The following is a 21,840-nucleotide window of genomic DNA, read 5'->3' on the forward strand; positions in this document are numbered from 1 at the left end:
ATGCAAACCCAGAGAGGCTGACCCCCTTCCTGGCCACAAAGAGCTAACTTTTGGAGCCTCCTATGGAAGACAGAAGGTTTCCCTTTAATTTAGGGTCTCTTTCAGAAAGAAAACTCCCAGAGTAAGACAAATTTTAAATTACACTTTGCAGTGTGTTAATGAAAATGTATACAGCGAGTGCTTGGCCTAGGAAACATCACTGCCTTTTTAAATTTTTTTTAGAGCAAATGACATTAAAAAGAAAAGGACAACCATTGCTAACTTTCCCGAACCGGAATAGCGTACGCAGAGAATTTTATACTCTATGTTTTCCAGGATTTGAAAGCAAACAATCGCCAATGCAAGAGAACAGTTCACATCTTTGTCCCGGTGGAATACCTAAGATTTAGCACATTAACCATCTTTCAGTGTATATAGTTCAGTGGTAATTCCCACTGTTGTTTTACCACACTCCCATCCGTCTCTGGAACTTCTTCATCTTCCCAAACGGAAACCCAGTACCACTAAACACGAGCCCCCCGTTTCCTTCCACAAACACCCTGCCGATCACCATTCTACATTTTGTCTGACCATTCCGGACTCATCACATAAGTGGAATACTTACAAGATCTGGCCTTTTCGTGATTGGCTTATTTCACTTTGCAAAATGCCCTCAAAGTTCATCCATAGTGTAGCATTTCAGAGTTGCCTTCCTTTTTTAAGGCTGAATTTTATACATATTAAATACACACACACACACACACACACACACACACACACACACTGCTATTGATCATGGGTGTGCAAATACATGTTTGAGTCCCTCCTTCTGATTCTCTTCAGTATACCCCCCGAAGTAGCATTGATGGATCATATGGAAATTCTACGCGTAATTTTTGAGGAACCGCCACACCATCTTCTATACCAGTGGCACCATTTGACATTCCTACCGGCAATGCATGACTCACCATTTTAAGCATTTTTGTAAGTGGGATTTTCCTGGGAGCGACTTTCTCAAAACTTACCTTGTCAGTAGTTTGCAGAGCATAAAGGGAAATGTAAAATGTCTTCCCTAAAGCGAGCTAGTAAATCAAACCCAAATATGACAACATGAAAATATAACCCTGGAGCAAATGGAGGCCATCAGAGAGAGAGGTGGGTTTTGCTTGTTCCTATAGGCCTCACTTTCCACCCACTCGCACAGCTCACCAGCCACGCCTATTTCCCACAGGGTCTTAAATCTGCCCCCTGTTTCCCATCTCAATCTTCAGGCGGATTCTCTTCACTCAATCTTGAATTTCTCCAAGATCAGAAAAGCAATCCTCAACCACAGTTTTCACTATCTCAGTCTTGGGCTCAAGAACATGAATTAATTCCACATCCTTTGCCGGTCTTTCAAGGCCCTTACCCAACTTACCCTATCACGTGACTAATAAATGTTCTAGTAACTGTTTAACATTGTCTCGTAAGCCACTGAGTTTTCCATCTCATCCCCTCCCACCGCGACTACCCGTTCCCACTCACAAAACTGAAACATCAAGAGCCTTCCCAATCCACATTCCCCTGGAGCACAAGTGGATGCACTGAGCATTCCAGCAAGACAGAAACCCCTAATCATCCCTTTTATCGTTTCCTGGGCTGGTCAAAAGCAAGTGACCAGAGAAACACTCCACTTCATTAGCCAAACCACCGGTTGGCCGAAGGTCTTGCTATCTTTTATTTTGGACATGTAGATTGTTAGAAAACATCTGGAGCTCTTGTCCAATACTACCATACTTCCCCTGGTGGTGATGATGACAATAATATCACTTTAATTTCGTAGACACTTACAATATCGCATTTGATTCTTGTCTAAAAGGTAAGCAGGACAGGTGTTAAGACTCCCACTCTGTAGGAGACCAAACTGGAGGGAAGTTACTCAACGCACGGCTCTCAGAGCAGGAAGTTGGACTACAGTCCCCAGGTATTCTGACTCCTGACCTTGGGACTTCCCACTGCTTTTCACTGTTACTCTCCAGAAACAACTCCTGTCGACCCTAGTTATTGAAATTCACTTTTCCTCACAGACACTGTAAGGTTGCGTTGTCCCAGGGCATAACTTACTAAGATTATTCAGCTGGGTTTAGTTGCACCCAGTGGAACTGGAACTGGAAGTGGAAAATGAAGACTCCAAGGAAGGTGCTGGTGGGTGACATTTAGCCTGAGGTTAAGGAAACGGTTCCGTTCTTTGCAGGGGAAGCTTTCACACGACTCTCAGAGGACGCTGCCTGCATCTCCAGACCCCAACTGAGCTCGACTTTTCAGGGATTTTGTTGCTGTTGCTATTAATTAGAAAACCATGGGGCGCCTGGATGGCTTAGTTGATTGGGCAGCCGACTTCAGCTCAAGTCGCGATCACGCGGTCTGTGGGTTTGAGCCCTGCATTGGGCTCAGTGCTGACAGCTCGGACCTTGGAGCCTGCTTCCGATTCTGTGTCTCCCTCTCTCTCTGCCCCTCCTCTGCTTGCTCTCTGTCTCTTTCTCAAATAATAAACACAAAGAAAAGAAAAGAAAAGAAAAAAGAAAAGAAAAGAAAAGAAAAGAAAAGAAAAGAAAAGAAAAGAAAAGAAAAGAAAAGAAAAGAAAAGAAGAGAAAAGAAAACTAGCACACATGTGGGCAGGGAGTGAAGACCAATTTGAGAAAATATAACCCTTAAAAATATGAGTAAACTGGTGACAAGGGGAATTCTTTTTTCTTTTCTTTTTTTTTTTTAATTTGAGAGCAAAAGAGAGAGAGTCCTAAGCAGACTCCACACTCAGCACAGAGCCCGATACAGGGCTTGATCCCATGACCCCAGGATCATGACCTGAGCAAAAATCAAGAGTGGCACACTCGATCGAGTCACCCAGGCACCCCTGGTGGCAAGTGGAATTCTTGATGTTGGTCATTACAATATCAGATGATTGCCCACTCCTGTGACAAAGGCTTGCAATGTGCCTGCCACCCCTCAGGCTTCGCAAAGAGAAAAGACAGATGACGGTGTTCACTGATGGAGAACAGAGCTGACTTTCAGAGTAATGAGACGACCTAAGAAAGGATGTTTACGTTGACTTAGTCCCAACACAATACGCATCTCTGGATATTGTCCAGACTCTCCTCTCTTTAGATTCTTCTTCAAGGCTGGAAACACATCTTATCGAGTATCTCTACTGCCTCAGCACACAGCGGGCTCTCAAAAATGTGGGTTGAACTGAATTTGAATCGGGTGATTAGCATAATCCCAGAGAAGCAATACAAAAAATTTGGCTCTGAAAATTATCTGCGGGTCTGAGTGTCTTGGATTCCAATCTAGAATCATATGGTTTCCCGTTGTACTGGGATGTAAACACCCACAGAAAGGTTTAAGTCGGTGCTTTGGACAGACTTGTGCCGTGCAAACAAGAGACGTGTCCAATAATACATCTCTATCGACTGCAGCAGTAATAAACGCGTGTCGGTTCTCTCGGGCTTAGGAGGAAGAAACCAAACAGCCACATTTGCTGACAACCATCTACTAGGTATTACGCAGCCTCTGTCTACACCCTGAGAGATAGAAGGTACAGGTGCACTTGCATACTTAATGAGAGAATTCCTGAAAAGCTCACTTCAGTTGCACCAAGGGGAAGTTTCTCTCAAAAGGTAAACCATGGATATAGCATTTCGCAATGAGAACTGGTACTCCATATTTGGTTTGTTACACAAACTCAAAGTTTTAAATATTGGCTCTCTTTGTATTGTCATGCAGGAGAGATGGCCGCGTTTGATCTTCAGTACTTTCCCCCAAGAGTTTAAACTCAAGTGGTGAATGGAAGAACATGAAACAGGGACCAGAGATCCCCGGAGAGTATGCGCACAGGGTGTGTAATTGTGTGTGATGACAATCTGTGTTTAACACCGAGGTCAGCACCTAAGACAAACCCCTGCTCTCCATGATCGCTCAGTCTGCCAGGGGGGCTAAGCTGTTTCCGGCAATGTGCCCAAAGTTGTTTTCAGACCTGGCCTGGAGCTCAAGTTACAAAGTTAATATTCATCTTGACAGGCTACCTCTCAATTTGCTTTTATGATTCACGCCTCAAGAGGAAACATCCAATGAGGTCAATGCGTCTAGTGACTTCTATCCTATGCCACTGGCCTTGGTTTTTGGTACAACTAAGCATAGCAGCTCACATCCCCCCACTTCCTCAAAAGTTATAGCTGATCCTTGGGGGACTTGGGAAGAAAACCAAAGGTGTGCTTAAGAGAGCTCCTGGGTCGGGGGCGCCAGTCGGTTGCATGTCCAACTTTGACCCAGGCCACGAGCTCGCAGTTCATGATGAGTTTGAGCCCTGTGTCGGGCTCACTACTGTCAGCACAGAGCCAGCTTCGAATCCTCTGTCGTCCCCCTCTCTCTGCCCTTCCACCGCTGGCACTCTCTCTCAAAAATAAATAAATAAGAAAGAAAGAAAGAAAGAAAGAAAGAAAGAAAGAAAGAAAGAAAGAAAGAAAGAAAGAAAGAAAGAAAGAAAGAAAGAGGGAGGGAGGAAGGACGGAAGGAAAGTAGGTCCTTCTGCAGGAGGGAAGGGCAGGATGTCAAAAAAAAAAAAACCAAAAAACACTGAAAGTGAGAATGGAGAGTTTTATCAACTAACTCCATGACAGCACGCCAGCAAAAGTCCTGATCACTGTCTGCCCTGTGACAGCTTGCCTGGCAGGCTGCCCAGGTGCCACAGCAACTTCATCATGCCATGACACCAGGTCTCTCCCCGATGGCTCGTTTGCTTTGTCACCAGTGACACTGGTCAGGCAGTCAAGCTTTCCTCTGCTTAGCGCCAAGGTCCTGGAGCCCGTCTCCTGCCTGCAAGTCGCCTGTGTGGCCCGTCTCCCAGCCGTCCAAAGACGCCTTAGAGATTCTGCCAGGATGTCCAACCCCAGCCAACTCGCACATCACTCTCTGCAACCTTGACCCCACCCAGCATGTGATGGCCACCAGGTGTGCTGTGTTAAAACCTTAAAGAGCATGAAAGAAAATCCACATCGATCTTGTTGAGACCTGAATGAGTCCGGGGACACTTTTTTCCTGCAGGAAACGTGAAAGATCTTAACTCAAACTGGACCACAGACCTAAATTGAAGTTAAAACCATCAAACCCTTAAAAGAACGTATGAGAATGAATTTTCATGACCTCGGGTTAGGCGGTGAATTCTCAGATAAGACACCAAGCGCACAGCAAGAAAAGAAAAGTTGGTAAGTTGGGACTTCATCACAAATAAAACGTTTGTGCTTCAAATGACATCATCAAGAAAATGAAAAGATAACTCACAGACTGGGAGAAAACACTAGCCAATCACGTATCTGATAAGGGACTAATATCCAGAATATATAAAGTACTCTTACAACTCAGTAACAACAACAACAAAAAGCCCAATTAAAAAATGAACAAAGGGGCACCTGGGGGGCTCAGTCGGTTAAGCGTCCGACTTCGGCTCAGGTCGTGACCTCGCGGTTTGTGAGTTCGAACCCCACATCGGGCTCCATGCTGACAGCTCAGAGCCTGAAGCCTGCTTCGGATTCCGCGTCTCCTCCTCTCTGTGCCCCTCCCATGCTCATGTTCTGTCTCCCTCTGTCTCTCAATAATAAATAAATGTTAAAAAAAAATTTTTTTTTTAAAGTGAACAAAAGAGGCGCCTGATTGGCTCAGTCAGTTGAGCATCCAGTTCTGGATTTCGGCTCAGGTCATGATCCCACGGTCGTGGGATCGAGCCCCGTGCTGGGCTCCATGCTGAGTGCAGAGCCTGTTTGAGATTCTCTCCCTCCCTCTGCCCCTCTCCCCTGCTTGTGCTCTCCCACTCTCTAAAATAAACTAAATAAATAAATACATTTTTTTTTAATTTTTAAAAAATAAGCAAAAGATTTGATTAGACATTTCTCTGAAGAAAACATGAGAATGGGGAATGAATATCTGAAAAGATGCCCAGCCTTACGAGTCGTTAGTGAAACACAGATCAAAACCACAGTGTGACACTTGACATCCTCTGGAGTCAAAAAGACGGGACCACAGCAACAACCTGTGAGGATGTGGAGAAAGGAAATCTGATGGGTTGCTGGCGGGAAGGTAAACGGGGCGGCCACACTGGAGAACAGCTTGGAAGTTTCTCAAAATGTTAAACGCAGAGTTACCACGGACACTGGCAATTCCAGGCCTCAGTATCTGCCCACAAGAAATGAAAATATATGTCCACACAGAGACTGACGCCCAATGCTCGTAACAGCATTTTTCACGATAGCGAGAAACCGGAAATCACACCCATATCCAGCCGCCGATGAGCACATACATAGCGTGTGTATCCACGCAATGGAATACCACCCTCCAATATGGTGTTCTGACCCATCCTGCAATATGGCGAACCGTAAAAACATTCTGCTGAGTAAAAGAAGCCAGTCACAAAATATCACGTACTGCATGAGTCCGTGTACGTGAAATGTCCAGAACAGGCAAATCTATAGAAGAAGAAAGTAAATCTGTGGTTTCCTGTGGCTCAGAAGATGGGCGGACAGGGGAGCGGGGGTGACAGAAATGTTCGAAAATTAGATGGGTCTGATGGCTGCAAAATTCTGGGAATATACTAAAACCCACTGGATTGTACATTCAAAACAGGTGCGTTTGGGGGCACCTGGGTGGCTCAGTCAGTTAAGCGTCTGAATCTTGATCTCAGCTCAGATCTTGATCTCAGGGTTGGGAGTTGAAGCCCCACATCCTACTTAAAAAAAAAAAAAAAAAATTTTTTTTTAACTATTTACACGATGGCATGTAAATTGTATCTCAATGAGTCTACTAAAAAAATAACGATCCCACATTCCCGTGCAGTGAGCTGGCCTCTGAGCTCATCGATGGCCGGCTTCCATGTGAGAAGACTCAGGCTCGAACTATCTCCTCCATGAGTTGGTAAAAGCTCTTGGGACCAACGTCTGGTTGGTTTTGAGTCTGTAGCACGTAACGCAGAGAGTGGCACACATTTGGGGCTTAAGGGATGTCTGAGGCAGGAATACGTGAATGGGTGACTTAAAGAATCTTTCAGGTCTTTCTCCTTAGAACATTCCTCCGGAGTGTTTCCAGCACTATGTTGGCTCAAAATAACTTAGCGCAGGGAAGGCCGAATGCAGAGCCGTCCAGCGGGTTCAGGGTTTCAGTTTGGGAAGATGAGACAGACCTGAGGGCAGATGGTTGCCCAGCACGCGGATGTGCTTAACGCTGTTGGCCTGTGCACTTGAACGTGGTGAAGACGGTCACCTTTAGGTCTGTTTTACCACAGTTAAAAAAGGAAAAGCTTTGGGGCGCCTGGGTGGTTCAGTCGGTTCAGTGTCTGACTCTTGATTTCGGCTCAGGTCAGGATCTCACGGTTCGTGAGTTCAAGCCCTGCATTGCGCTCTGGGCTGACAGCACAGAGCCTGCTTCAGATACTCTGTCCCCCCTCTCTCTCTGCTCTGCCCCCAGCTCGCACTCACTCTCTCAAAATTAAATATAACATTTAGAAACAAAGAAAGAAAAAGCTTAGAATACAGACCACCAGGGGTGCCTGGGTGGCTCAGTCAGTTAAGCGTCCGACTTCGGCTCAGGTCATGATCTCACGGTTTTTGGGTTCGAGCCCTGCATCGAACTCTGTGCTGACAGCTCGGAGCCTGGAGCCTGGTTTGGATTCTGTGTCTCCCCCTCTCTCTGCTCCTCCCCCACTCATCTTCTGTCTCTCTCTCTCTCAAAAATAAACATTAAAAAATTTTTAAAAAAAGACCACCAAGAAGACAGCTGACCAAAGACACACCCCAAGAATCTCACCACTGAAAGGACTAAGTAAAAAAGCACTTGAGTAGAAACCAGACCCCTAAGGACAGCACTCTTCTTCTTTTCAAACACAGCCCCAGAGCACCTGGGTGGCTCAGTCGGTTAAGTGTCCGACTTTGGCTCAAGTCATGATGTTGTCGTTCGTGGGTTTGAGACCTGCATCGGGCCCTGTGCTGACAGCTCAGAGCCTGGAGCCTTCTTCGGATTCTGTGTCTCCCTCTCTCTGCCCCTCCCCTTCGTGCTCTCTTTCTCTGTCTCTCAAAAATAAATAAAAGTTAAAAAAAAATTTTTTTTAATTTTAAAACACAGCCCCAAACCCAGGACAGCAACCCCAAGGTCACATTCAGTTATTTGGTTGTACTTGAAAGTTCCGAGCTCCTAATGCAATGCCCGGCACTTCGAAGGTGCTCTACATATTTCCTGAACATTCTAGAATCACTTGAAGCAGCAGCTCAAGTTGCAAAAATCGTGTAGTCTCTGCCCAGAGTCATCAGGGTGCCTGGCACCCTCACCTCGATGCCAAAGACACACACCCCGCCCCCGGCTGCCTCCCCAGCGGGCCCTCCACCTTCTCTCGCCACAAAAAGCTGCAATTCCCCCACGCCACACCTTTCGTTTTCTCGGTCTGAGAACGCAGGACCTGAGGCCATTCAACTCGCCACAGGAAAACCCAGGGTTCTGGAGGTTCGGGAGCGCATTCTTCGCTTAGCCTCGCGTGAAGGGTCATTTCACTCATCAGAAACAGGCCCAAACCGCCACCACCATTATCCATCACGAGGGGACAAGTAAAACCGAAACCAAGAGGCCACGAATCATAGAGAGTGGGGTAGTGACGGCTCCCAGGAGGCCACGCTCTCTGCCATTGTTCTCCTGGCTGCTGGTGAGCCATGGGTCAGGCTCAAGTGCACCCACCATGGCCCAGGTTCCGCATGACCCCTGATCCAAGAAAAGCACTAAGGGGGCTTGGCACTCCTCTTTTGTTAACAGGTAGTGTTATCTCAGGGGGAATTAGGGATCAATAAAGGCAGGGTTTTCCTTCTTTCAAAACCAGGGGGAAGCGGCCACGCCTTTGTGTGTCTACGCACAAGTTACAGCAAACGGCCCTCGAGGCTGCTGCATAGCTCCCTGCAAACCCCCTGTTCGCAAAAGTACCACACAGTGTTCAATGCATCACACCATGTTCTACCGAGAAGTAAATATCTCCTCCACAAGTCACGGGGCGCCTGGGTGGCTCATTTGGTGAAGTGTCCGACTTTGGCCCAGGTCATGATCTCACGGCTCGTGAGTTCGAGCGCCACGTCGGGCTCTGTGCTGACAGCTCGGAGCCTGGAGCCTGTTTTGGACTCTGTGTCTCCCTCTCTCTCCGCCCCTCCCCCACTCACGCTCTGAGGTCTCTATCTCTCAACACATTAAAAAAATTTAAAATAGGGGCGCCTGGGTGGCGCAGTCGGTTAAGCGTCCGACTTCAGCCAGGTCACGATCTCGCGGTCTGTGAGTTCGAGCCCCGCGTCAGGCTCTGGGCTGATGGCTCGGAGCCTGGAGCCTGTTTCCGATTCTGTGTCTCCCTCTCTCTCTGCCCCTCCCCCGTTCATGCTCTGTCTCTCTCTGTCCCAAAAATTAAAAAAAAAAAAAAAAAATGTTGAAAAAAAAAAAAAATTTAAAAAAAATTTAAAATAAAGAAAAAATTTTTAAAAATCTCCTCCAGAAGTCACAGAAAGAACCACCTGACATTCAGAGGATCCATCACCTGTCGGCCTATCCTGTCAGCCGTATGCCCTGCCATGGCAGTGGAAGGCACAGTTAATAGCAGGAGAGACCCTCTGAGGGTCCCCGAAGCCCTGTGCTGAGCATGAAAGGCGTGAACGAGATTCCCAGTCACCTCCCATCACTCTCCATTGGGAGTAGCTAATATGGCATATTACACAACAGGCGTCGGGACCTTCAGCACTCTGCCCTCCTCGGCCAACACCACCGTCAAGGGCGTGCAGCTTAATCAAGGGAATGAACAGGGGTGGGAGCAGATTACACCAGGCCCAGAGCATTTGGCCCCTGAAATACAGCAAACATCGGGCCATCGGGAAGAGGGGAACATTCCAGATGCCCAGCTGGGATGCAAAGAAAAAAAGGAAATAAAATCCCAGGCTAGACCTAAAGATCCACCTTTCTTGACCACCTCTGATCCCCTTCCATAGAATATGACTTCTCCTTACTAGGAAATTCTGGTATGATCTTCACAGACCATAGATCTGCTTCTTCCTAAACAAATACTTTTTCCAAAAATAATTCCACTGTCTCACAGGGAATACACTTGCAGGTCAAATTTCACCACCTTCGATAAACCACGCTTCTATGCTTGTGGCTTCTACCCTTCTAACTCCAGAGGGGAAGAGAAAACAACTAGAAATGGAACAAATGTGGGGTGCCCAGGGTGGGGGACTCAGTCGGTTGAGCGTCTGACTCTCGGTTTTGGCTCAGATCGTGATCTCAGGTTTCGTGAGTTCGGGCCCCAAGTCAGGCTCTGTGCTGGCAGCATGGACCCTGCTTGGGATCCTCTCTCTCCCTCTCTCTCTGCCCCTCCCTGGATCGCATTCTTTCTCTCTCTCTCAAAATAAATAAATAAATGAACAGTAAAAAAAGAAAAAAAAAGAATAGAACAAAAGGAGGCTTTTAAGGAAACATTAATGCAATAACAGAGACCTTAGAACTCAGATCACGGCCTCTTTGCTATTTTTGGATCATGGCCGGACTCAGTGACTTTCTACATCTTGCCACAAAATTCTTCTAATTTTTTGTACCTTCTGGGATTTTTTTTTCCCCCTCAAATCTCTACTGGACAGAATCTCAAAGGCTCTCAGCCAATGGAAATGCCCTTGGCTGGTATTTACAGGAAGAACCAGGTGGAAGGCAGTCCGGCCTCCAACATAACTTCCCTCTTCCCGGCTCCCTGTTCTGGGGCTGCGTGTTCAAGTGGCCACCCCGCTGAGCCACCCGTCGCAACCATGCCCACGGCACAGGTGACCTGCCAGCCACCCAAAGGGAACGAGGCTCGACCCCGAGACCTGGAAAGGAAGTGTGTTTCAGTCTTCTAAGATTGTTTCAGACCCGCACTCCTTTTTGGTAGAGCTAAACGATGTAACTAAGAATTCACCCTTTCTCGAAACTGCAGCAGAGAGAAAAAAACTCCCGCGTCTGAACCCAGTCCTTTGTAATTCACATGTATTATCTACCCTATATGTTAACGGCTCATATGCAAACAGACTTTACACATATGCACCTCATACTCCAGGACTACGGGATGGCATCGTTGACATTCTTGTATTTAACTTCAGTAACGCCCTTTACAAAGATGCTTCTAGAAACTGAAGCTCCACTCTTATATTTTCCCACACCTACTTCTAGCTGCTATCTAGTGGGTGCGTGTCACCCTATCCGTCCTCCTTTCTCTGCCGAAACGCACTCAAGTCTGGAGGCGGACAGGCTCTAGGTTGTAATGGAATAGGTAGCCTTTCACCTTCTGGGTCACGATACGGAGTCTGGGCCACATCAGCAGCATCTGAAAGCAGTTCCTGTGCCATCGATGGCCTTGCTGCAGACAAAAGCCACTGTTGTAGCTTTTCACCCTGTGGGAAGTCCGAAGCAGGAAAGGCAGTAAGGAATGAGCAGGAAGCCACCGAAAGAAACTCCCAGTTAGCCAGAGTCCATGAGAATGGTCTGAAGGAGGCTTTTGCAAGAGAAGCTTAACAGGTTTATAGTGGATTCTTTTTTTTTTTTTTTTTTTTTTGGAGAGAGACAGCACAAGTAGGGGAGGAGCAGGGGGGTGGGGGGAGAGGGAGAGAGGGAGAGAGAGAGAGAGAGAGAGAGAGAGAGAGAGAGAGAATCCCAAGCAGGCTCCGAGCTGTGAGCACAGAGCCCGACACGGGGCTCGAACCCACAAACCGCGAGATCATGACGTGAGCCAAAGTCCGACGCTCAACGGACTGAGCCACCCGGATGCCCCAGGAGCTTTATAGTGTGATATAGATGCTGTGGGGAAGTGTCAGACAGCTCTAAAAAAGGCGAGTATCTTGCTAACCCCCGAAGTCCCACAAACTCCGATCAGCACTGCGCCAGAAAAGAGCAGGCAGGGAGACTCTGGTGACATCGATCAGGGGCCCCGAGGCCTAGAACAGTGCCTGGCATGAGCCACCTGCTGTACAAATAGTTGTTGAATGGAAGCAAAGGCCCACCCAGTACAGTAGCCTGAAAAAAAGCAGCTATATAAACATCAGGTTGTATTAACCTATCTAATCTTTAAAGGTGCCCATTCGGTCTAACTCCCAAAAAGCAACATGCGCAAAATGTGACGGCAGATCTGGAAAAGTTACACAGCCATGGAACATACTGCGGTACATAGGTACCCAAGACCTAATGAGTCGGGTTGTTTTAGCTGACTGCAAACCGTGCAATATAATTACAGTAACGTACGAATGACTATTACACGGGGGAGCACTGAACGTGCTGCCCTCAAAAAGAGTTCTTTGCCCACCGTCATGCGTTTACTCAGTGATGATGACGATGGCCTGTGTAAAACTTTCTGGTGTAGGCACACAGAGATCTGCCGCTTGGACCGGTTCCTAGGGAGCAGGGAAACGTGACCCCTGCCCGGGATGCACACCGTCCCACAGCAGACGGGAGAGAGAGCTGGCGGGCTCCCGGCTGCCCATGGCCAGTCTTCTTCTAAGAGAAGAGAGGAAAGTGGGGGGGGGGGGGCCAAGACCTTGCCTCCTTCAGCCTTCGCCCACTAGTTCCTACTCATCCAGGCGAGCGTCACCTCTCCTGGAAACCATTCCATCCCACTCCACAGCCAGCCATGTCATCTCCGGCAGGGATGCCGTGGAAGAGATATGGCAGCAGTCAGCGCAGCGACCCCCCATCTCCGGGCTGTGAGGCTCAAAGGCAGGGCTCTGTCTTCACCACCTTCCTGTCCTGGCACCAAATCCGGGGACCACACACCTATACAGTGACAGCCAAAGAAATGTTGGCCAGACCAGACAGATGAACGGAGAGATGGACAGACGTGGCTAACGACAGAATGGAAAATAAACACCCTGGATGTTAATTGTGTGCAATGAACCCTGGGGTCAGGAGGCCCCCCCATCTAGAGATGTAAGTTTTACTTGTCTCTTCTAGAAAATGACAGTTTAAGGTGCCTGGGTGGCTCAGTCGGTTAAGCGTCCAACTTGGCCTCAGGTCATGATCTCACAGTTCATGGGTTCAGGCCCCACGTCGGGCTCTGCGCTGACAGCTCGGAGCCTGGAGCCTGGAGCCTGCTTCGGATTCTGTGTGTCCCTCTCTCTGCCCCTTCCCTGCTCACGCTCTGTCTCTCTGTCTCAAAAAATAAATTTAAATTTTTTTTCTAAAAATTAGAAAATGGCAGTTTGGATGCTAATATTTAATGAACGCCTACCATGTGCCAGACAGAACATGCCTGTGAAGCAGTTATTCCTGTTCATGCCAGGAAACTGAGGCGGAAAGCAGGAACGTGCCTCTCCAAGTCCACTGAGCGGGCAAACGACACAGCAAAGATTCAAAGCCCCGTGGTCTGGCTGCAGGAACCAGGCTTTTCCTAACAAAAGCCACCCGACGCCACATCACCTCTAAGGCTCCTTCTGTGCTATTGTTCTATGATTACAAAATGCTAATGACTCCAAAAGATATTCCGACGTCTCCAGGAGTAGAGGTGACATATAACATTAAAAATTAACAGCGTTCATTTAATCTGACATAGTATATTGAATGTCGCCGTGCGTGAGGGTGACAAAGAAGCTCTGGAAAGTTCGTGATCCTTCTAAAATGACCTAACATGGAGCGGTGAACACTACTGTTTCTGTTCAGAACCAGCATGACCCCATTCATGCCTTTGGAAAAAACCATCTCATTTCTCTGCGACTATGCCCCGAAGGACCTGAAAGCAGCCTACGGCATTTCTCCCCTCTGAACTGTGGCTGTTCCAAGCCTTGAAGGGAAAGGGCTTCTCCAGCCTGGACGTGACTGTGTGTCACCATCTCACCAAATAACGGTGGCAGCACAGCCTCAACTGTGCGGATCCATGATCAGATGAAGGGAGAAATGAAACCCGGGGGGCCGGTGTCTGAGGACATGGGCCTCTCAGCTTAGTTCTGTCCAGTGAAGGTGAGTTTCCTCCCTGGAAAACTGGGACCACCCTAAGCATCCAGGGAGCATTCCCACATTCCGTTATCCTGCAAGACCAGAAGCGAATACAACCAGGGGACATCGAGCCAGAACGAGGGCATCTCAACCCACAAGAAACTCAAGGACCTCTAAACCAAACAATCCATAAACACCTAGGCCAGGACCCACGCGGGTGAATGAGCCGCTCTCACATTACATCCTGTGGACTGCCACCCTCTAGAACAGGAGGCCACGTCAGTGGGAAGGCATCACGGCCCTCCTCGCCACACCCCGCCAGCATCCCTCTCCTCTGTCGGCCTCCTCCCTCATCCCCTGTGACGTCACCGTAACACAGAAGCGGAAAGGAGATTTTTTTTTTCCCCAAAAGTCCAGAAGTCCTCAGAGAATTCATATATTCAAAAAAAAAAAAGAAAGAAAGAAAGAAAGAAAAAGACTGCCTACTGGGTGCACAGGTACCAAACCTCAGATGACTCTGCTCCAGGGCTCAGAGTCCGGGAGATCCACACGGTCAAAACCGCCACATATGCAAATCCTATTCGAGCCTGATGGAGCGTCAGGAGCCCGAGGTTTTTCTGGGTGACCCTCGGCAGCCCCCCAAACCTCTCCATCACTCTGTTATCTCCTCCCGCCCACCGAAAAGGGCCATTACAGAGAATCACTAATAACAAGGAACACTCCATAGAAAAGTGAATTAGCACCAACTACAGCCGCAAAAAAGCCCACAGCCAGCAACTCCCTTCCCCGAGTGGGAAGCAGAGAGCTTGACTGGGCATATTAAAACCAGGTCTTTGTATTGCATTTACCACCCTGGCTGCAAAAATGCTCGTAAAGCCATCATTAGCGGGCTCGCAGCTGTCAGCCCTGCCTGCGCCCGCCGGCTGCCGCGACGGTCTGCCATCCCTCCCTGCTCGATGCCCTTTTAATCGCACAGACCGCTTTATTAGCTGCCTTGACCTCCCATAAAAGCTTGGGCCTGACAATGTCTGAAACCTGAGACAGGATGTCCACCGCGTTACCAGCCCGGATGCTCCCTTCACGGCCCCCGCGCAGTGCGCACACGCACAGCCCGGGAGGGTAGAAAAGCTTCTGGGGAATTTCACAAATAGGAACCAGGGCAAGTTCCGGGGGACAAGAACCGGAGGCAAAACAAAGGCTACGGTATCGGGGAGCACGATCCACATGCACACGCGCACCCGCGCCCAGTGCAAGAACGAGAAGGGACAAGGGGTGCTCTGTCCCTGCTCTGTCCCTGCTCTCCACTGTCCCTGCACCGAAGTTCTAGCTCAGCTCAAGTCCACGCGAAGCTGGGCTCCTAACAGCCATGCTCCCTGAGCTGCGTTCAGACTACGATGCAAAGTGATTCCAGTCGAAACAGGAGTTCGGGGAACGGTTCACGGCAAGCAGACACTTTAAGGACAAGCTGGGTGAGTGGTTCAGGAAGGAAAACGAAATGGATCAAAAACGAACGGATCTCGTGGACTCGGCCCGTGGCGACCTGCTGCCTCCCACAGAGACCACGCTTCCACACTGCAGGTCTGTCACACCTGAGTCGTGCACACGGCATGGGGGGGCGTGAATACTGGTCTCAACAAGTATGGCCCCAGCTAGGTGCCCGTAAGAACAAAGGGAAGAAGGAGAAATCAAAGAGGGCGAAAAGGTTTCAGGAAAAAAAATCTAGAGGTAGAATTTTTTTTCAAGAAGGACAAATAAAATGTCTGGAGTTCGGATGTCCCTACACTGCCACCCAAGATGAACTCCCCGCAAATTATTTCTAAACCCTGGGGCGCCTGGGTGGCTCAGCGGGTTAAGGGTCTGACTCTTGGTTTCTGCTCAGGTCATGAGCTCACGGTTCGTGGGCCCCGCATCCACGCTGACAGCGCAAAGCCTGCTTGGGATTCTCTTTCTCTCTCTCTCTCTCTGCTCCTCCCTTGCACTCTCTCCCTCTCTAAATAAATTAATTAATTTTTAAAAATTTATTTCTAAATCCTAATCAGGACGGCAGATTTTTTTCCTGTAAAACTACAAGCAAAAAATAAAAAAATAAAAAAAATAACCCAACAAACAACTATAAGCAGTCTTTATACCTAAGGCGATATTTTTTCTCAAAAGTTCCTTACCAAAGTGCTCTTATAAAACCTATTGTCCTTCTGTCTGCCCAAGTTTATTTCTGCATACAAACACAGAAGACGATAAAGTAAACAGCATTTTGAAGAAACAGGAAGAGTCTTGTCCGTCGGCTGACGACCCGAACTCCAGACATAGACAGGTCGGGGATGGCGGTGCTGAGCACCTCTGTCTGGACGGGCGAACGAGGAGGACAGGCCTGGCCGGCCGAGGGTGGGAGGCCCACAAACGGGGCCGCCCACGGAACAGCTCCAGGCTCCTGGTTCAGCCCGAAATCCATCGAGAGCCTTGCCAAGCTTATCCGTCTGGACTCTGGGAGCAAGGACCGGGCTCACAGTGTCGGGGCTCCTCTCCGGCTTCACAGGGACCCGCAGAGGCCACCGACTCCGGCCCTCTTGTTTACAAATGAAGCACCGGCTGGCTGGCCGGCTGGCCCAAGCTCACCGTGCTAATTAGTGCTGGAGACAAGATTGCATCTCTGTCCCCTTGTCTAAGGACGGTCCTCTCTCCTCTAAACATCTGGGATTGGAGACACCTGGGTGGCTCAGTCGGTTAAGCATCCGATCAGCATCGGCTCAGGTCACGATCTCACAGTTTGTGAGTTCAAGCCCCGCGATGGGCTCTGTGCTGACAGCTCAGAGCCTGGAGCCTGCTTCGGATTCTGTGTCTCCTTCCCTCTCTGCTGCTCCCCCGCTTGCACTCTATCAAAAATAAATAAATGTATAAAAAAAATTTTTTTTAATAAAAAAAAAAAACCCATCTGGGACTATAGTCAACCTGAGATGCTTACCAACCACCAGCCCTTTATTTTGCTGCTTCTCTCGCCCCCTCTCGTCCTTCCTCCTCCTCGTCCCCTTATCTTATTCCTCCCCTTTCCGTCCTTCTCCCGTCCACCCCTTGGCCCCATCGCCATGCTGCCTGGCTTGGCAGAGATGTGACGCTCCCGCTCACCGCTGGGGCAGCAGGGAGGGCACCCCAGGTCACTGTCAGCTGCCACGCTCAGGACCAGGACGTCCCTCTCTGGAAAGACACACAACTGAGCCAGGAGGCCGATTATTTTTCTTAGACAATGGTGGTTGCTAGCTGTTTGCCTGGATTCAGCTGTTTAATTTCTGTGTAGCCGCTTGGTTAGAGAGCTCAACAATTGAGGGTTGTTGTTATTGGTGTCTTACTCAGTTAATAAGTAAGTCTCCTGTGGCTGCGTGAAACCACCATTTAGGTGGAGCAGGGCGTAGGGAAACAGTGAATTCCAACCCCAAGGAAAGCGACCGCTATAAATAAGACGGTAGTGTTTCCCCAGGAAGTGTAGCCGCTTATCACTGCTAATTAAAAAAAAAAAAATGGAATCATACCCGAGGAAAATCTCAGCTCTTTAAGTTCCTATGTTAACTTCGGTGGGGGGGGGGGGGGGGGGGGAGTCCTGAATTAGCAATTGTAAGTCTCAGACATCACTCAGATGAGATAAAGAAGTAATGAAAGTCCACATTTTGTCACTTCTGTGGTGGCAGAGTAGATGTTTAACTTATTATTTGCAGCTCATGGTTTAAAAATAAAGACATTTTGTGCATAAGGACTATCAAAGGTTTTTAAACCATGCTGTGGGTAGAGAGCTAAGCCTTTTTCCAAAAACTTTGTGTGGCTGGCAAAATATTGAACTTAAACTCCATTAAGCAGAAACCACGAATCAAAATAGCCCCTCAGAGGTACAACGTGGTCTATTACACTTAAGATATACTTAGATATGGTTCTGTTTATCAAAAGAATTCACTCTACCCCAGAGCCTTCTGATATGTTAGCCCACGTAGCAGCACAGGAATATCGACCCTTCCTGGGTAAAAGTTTACAAGAATCCTCTGCCAGCTGAGATGTGTGCAGGAAATACCGCTTGGTGGGGGAGGGTGTCTCTATTTCCAGACTTCTCCAAGAGGTCTGGTCGGAATCGATGCGATAGGATCAGCAAAGCATAACTGCAAAGAAAACTGTCTGAGAAAGATAAAGCTGGATGGGAAGGCAGATAAGCCCAAATTCCTGGTGCTGCCCAGATCCGGGTGGGAGGGGGTGAGGGGGGAGCCGGGCTCTCCTTCGTTCCTGGGCAGAAGTGCTAACTACTAGGTTTTCGATGCTCCCTGGGGGGGGCCTCCTGAGGGGCGGGGCTTAAGGCAGGGATTTCCATCTGTGACAAGGAATCTCCACCCCTATTCAGGCCATCTCAACTAAAAGCAGTGGTGATTTTGGTCAACTGAGCACCCCCAAATTTTCTGTGGAGTGGCCCAGAGGGGAATGCATTAAGTGCTTTGTTCACGTGGAGGTGAGGAAATGGAAAAGGAGAGGAGCTGAATGGTTCCACTTTCTCTGACCGCTGCTTTCTCGTTTTTGCTGTCAGACACTGGCAAAATGAAGAAAGAGAGAGAGGAAGGGAGGGAGGGAGGGAGGGAGGGAGGGAGGAAGGAAGGAAGGAAGGAAGGAAGGAAGGAAGGAAGGAAGAGAGGGAGGGAAGAGAGAGAGGGGGGCCTTGCATAAAATTCACCTTCCTGGACAAAGTCATTGGAATGAAAACAAAGCAATGGTTGAATATTACCTCGCACATTTCACTGGCCCTCACAACGACCCTGGTGGGGGTCCTATCATTGCTGCCATTGTATGGACGAAGAACAACCAAGCTCAGAAAGGCTGTGCTCAAGGTCACACAGTGATGTAATCTGATTTTCCACCCAAGTTTGCTGACCCCAGATCTTCACTTTTAACGTCAGTTTCGTAAGCGCCTCAAAAATGGATCTCTCTTAACCTCTTAGTGTTGTCAACAACTCAAATGCTACCTCAACTGCCCTCACCCCTCCATCCACTTCTGGACACAACGTCATTGCCTGCTTCTCTCCAGGCACCAGAAACTCTTCTAACAAAGATTCCCAGCCGCCTCCTAGTTGCTAAATCAAGGGAAACCTCAGTCCTTACCTCCTTGATCTCTGCAAGGCATCTGGCCTTTACCACCCTACTCCTACCTCCTCTCTGTTTCCAGGAATCCACTGTCTCCTATTTTCCTCCCCTTCTTCTGGCCTCTCCTTGATTTCTCTTCCCGGCTCCTCAGGCTGCCTGTGCCTTCAATGTCCGTGGGTCCCACAGCTCTGTGTTCTAACATCCTCCAGGGAGAGCTCATCCTCTGGGGATCCCACCACCCTCCCCGAGCCAACATCTCCCAGACTCACGTCTCTAGCTCTGAATGCTCCTGGGACCCATGGGAGCATCCCGCTTCAAGCTCCACAGAGCCCAAAGCAGTTTTGTTATCCACAACCTTTCTCAAAAATCAGACCCACAATAACAAAAACCCTATCCCCACCTATACTCTCTGTCTCTCACTCGCTCTCTCAAAAGTAATTTTTTTTTAACTTTTGATTAAAAAAAATAGATTGAAGGAGAAAAATCATATGATCAACCTCCCTAAAGCCTGAAAACACATTTGGCAAAACATAGGGCCCATTCCTAAATCAAATAAGAATGGGGTACTTCCTTAATTTGTAAAACTATATGTACACCTTAGTTCAAAAGCCAACATCTCTCTCTCTCTCAAGATAAATAAATAAACATTTTTAAAAAGGGGGGAAGGTGCCTTGGTAGCTCAGTCGGTTAAGCGTCTGACTCTTGTGTTGGGTTCTGCGATGACAGGATGGAGCCTGCCTGGATTCTCTGTCTCCCTCTCTCTCTGTCCCTCCCTCACTCATTCTCTCTCTCTCTCTCTCTCTCTCTCTCTCTCCCCCCCCCAAATAAATAAACATTAAAAAATTAAATTTTTCAGTTTAAAAAACTAAAATAAAACAAAAGCCAGTATCTTAATGGGAAAAACCATACACATTCCCACCGTACCTGCTACCACTGAATACTGTACTGGGGGCGTGAATCAATGTAACAAAGAACAGACAGCCATTAAAGGGATAAAAACAGCAAAGGAAAAGACTAACGATATCTCTACTTTTGTAAGATAAATGCTTTCAAAAACCCAAGAATACCAGTTTTAAAAACTGAGAAACACATCTAAAGAGTTTAATAAAGCAACAGGATATAAAGTTAACATATAAATCAATATCCTGCTTATACATAAACAAGCCTCAATTAGAAGAGAAGATGTTCATTTGTAACAGCAATAAAAGGTATAATACCTAAGGGCAAATTTAACAAGAAATGCACAAAGTCTACGGGAGAAAAAAAACCTTTAAAAATTGCTGAAAAGTGGGGCACCGGAGTGGCTCAGTAGACTGTGCGCCTAACTCTTGATTTCAGCTCAGGTCATGAGCCCAGGGTCACGGGATCGAGCCCCGCGCCGGGCTCTGCGCTGAGCATGGAACCTGCTTAAGTTTTCTCCCTCTCCCTCTGCCCCGCCCCCCTCTTAATTAATTAATTGACTAATTAAATTGCTGAAAAGTAGACTTGTTCAAATGGAATGACACTTCCTGTTCTTGGGAAAGATTCAACATCATAAAGATACCAAATACCGCCTTTCGGCCAGAGCTTCCATCTTCCGGCAATTCGCCAAAACGACCAACACAAAGGGAAAGAGGAGAGGTACCTGCTAGATGTTCTCTAGGCCTTTTAGAAAACATGGAGTTGTTCCTTTGGCCACATACTTGCGAATCTACAAGAAAGGCGATGCTGTGGACATCAAGGGAATGGGCACTGTTGAAAAAGGAATGCCCCACAAATGTCACCAAGGCAAAACTGGAAGAGTCTACGACGTCACCCGGCCTGCTGTTGCCACTGTTGGAAAAAAACAAGTGAGGGGCAAGATTCTCGCTAAGAGAATTAATGTACGTATTGAGCACATTAAGCATTCAAGGGGCCGAGATAGGTTCCTGAAGCGTGTGAAGGAAAATGATCAGAGACAGAAGGAAGCCAAGGAGAAAGGTACTTGGGTTCAGCTGAAGTGCCACCCTGCCCCACCCAGAGAAGCACACTTTGTGAGAACTACCGGGAAGGAGCCTGAGCTGTTGGAACCCATTCCCTATGGATTCATGGCATAAGTGTAAAAAACAAAAAAAATAAAAGACTCCAAGACTGTAAAAAAAAAAAAAAAAAGATACCAAATACCCCCCAGGTTAACATATAAACTTAGCATGGTCCCAATTAAAATAAATATTTTTCTGGAGTTAGGCAAGCTGATTTTAAAGTTCATATGCGGGGTGGGGGGGACCTGGGTGGTTCCGTTGGTTACACGTCTAACTTCAGCTCAGGTCATTAAGCTCACGGTTCGTGAGTTCGAGCCCCGCGTCAGGCTCTGTGCTCACAGCTCAGAGCCCGGAGCCTGCTTCGGATTCTGTGTCTCCCTCTCTCTCTCTGCCCCTCCCCAGCTTGTGCACGCCTGCTCGCTCTCTCTCCCCCCCCCCCAAAAAACAAATAAACATTTTTTAAAAATTAAAAAAAAATAAAGTTCATACAGGAAAACATGAGGAGTAACCAGGAAACTCCCAGAAAGGAAAGGCACTGTTTGGGAGAGGGAGGGCAAGCCCTACCAAATATTAAAACTTACTACAAAGATTCTATATTTAAAAGAGTGCGGAACTGGCACACGAAGAACCAGATAAACAGAACATGGCAGAAGGTCCATAAACAGACCAAGTGCAACTGAAAATTTGTTTTATGACAATGACGGTGTCTCAGATCAGTGCGTGGAAGATGGATGTTTTAATAAAGGGTCTGCTGACAACTGGATAGACATTTAGAAA

The 21,840-nt window shown here is 47.9% G+C and overlaps 1 protein-coding gene and 1 pseudogene across 1 annotated transcript in view; one reads left to right on the top strand and one right to left on the bottom strand.

The window, feature by feature from the left end:
- Positions 1–21,138, top strand: part of LOC131496001 (large ribosomal subunit protein eL21-like) — a 99,190-nt pseudogene extending 78,052 nt beyond the window's left edge.
- Positions 1–21,840, bottom strand: part of KIF26B (kinesin family member 26B) — a 470,603-nt gene that overhangs the window by 440,493 nt on the left and 8,270 nt on the right. The window lies entirely within an intron of this gene.

The sequence above is a fragment of the Neofelis nebulosa genome, chromosome 15 (genome assembly GCF_028018385.1).
Source record: "Neofelis nebulosa isolate mNeoNeb1 chromosome 15, mNeoNeb1.pri, whole genome shotgun sequence".
Taxonomy (NCBI): Eukaryota; Metazoa; Chordata; class Mammalia; order Carnivora; family Felidae; genus Neofelis; species Neofelis nebulosa.